The 790-nt window shown below is 42.5% G+C and overlaps 1 long non-coding RNA gene across 1 annotated transcript in view; it reads right to left on the bottom strand.

Annotated features, from left to right (window-relative positions):
* LOC107591516 (uncharacterized) overlaps positions 1-194 on the bottom strand; it is a 3,733-nt gene extending 3,539 nt beyond the window's left edge. Inside the window, exon 1 of the long non-coding RNA XR_001609882.1 lies at positions 139-194. This is a non-coding gene — a long non-coding RNA (uncharacterized lncRNA). The remainder of the gene's footprint in view (positions 1-138) is intronic.
* Positions 195-790: the final 596 nt, after the last annotated feature.

Here is a 790-nt window from a genome sequence, read left to right as displayed (position 1 = left end):
AATTTCTTTTTCACAATGTTACTGTTTTTACTGCATTTTTGGTCAAATAAATGCAGCCTTGGTGAGCAGAAGAGACTTGATTACTCCAAATGTTTGACCGCTAGTGTACAATCTTTCTTATATAAAGCTTTGACTCACCGTTTGGAAGGAAGCTGGTGACGGCCATCAGTAAGAACGAAGCCAGCAGGCAGGTGAGGATCCAGGCAGCAGATTTCCAGCATCTGCGCAGACCGTCTGACACACGCTGACCGTTCATGGCAGAATAGATCCAGCTGGACGCCTAAAGCACATACAGACACCTTCAGTGAGTGCTTTAACTTCTCAAGATCCGTTTATCTGCGTGCAGTTTGACTTTTACTGCCGCTTCTTCTCACTGCAGTTGTCTGACACCACATAACTAGGTTATTACAGTAACTAGGCTACTATTGAGTCTGCTGGTCAGTGATTGGACAGCTTATCCTTATAGTATGTTATGGAAAATCACATGTTCTCACAACATCAACAACAACAAATGCTCAGCCTGCAGGCCACAGGCCGTTCTGGACAGACACGTATTGATATACGAGAGCAGACCGATCGTTTGTGTGACCTGCTGTTAATAAGCTGTCCAGAGAGGTTTTTATGCTCCAGAGATAGTGTAAAATGTGACTATATGTTATGCATTTGATGTATTTTTGCATGTGAAAGTCATTTTTAGATGTTTTTAGTTTGATTGCACATCCAAGTTTGACCCATTTTCCCAGACCCAGCTAAACGCAGTACACAGACCAGACTTTAAAGTCAACAAGAA

Source organism: Sinocyclocheilus grahami, unplaced genomic scaffold, assembly GCF_001515645.1.
Source record: "Sinocyclocheilus grahami isolate Dianchi unplaced genomic scaffold, SAMN03320097.WGS_v1.1 scaffold142.1, whole genome shotgun sequence".
NCBI classification, from domain to species: Eukaryota; Metazoa; Chordata; class Actinopteri; order Cypriniformes; family Cyprinidae; genus Sinocyclocheilus; species Sinocyclocheilus grahami.
This window is presented reverse-complemented; position numbering and strand designations above follow the sequence as displayed.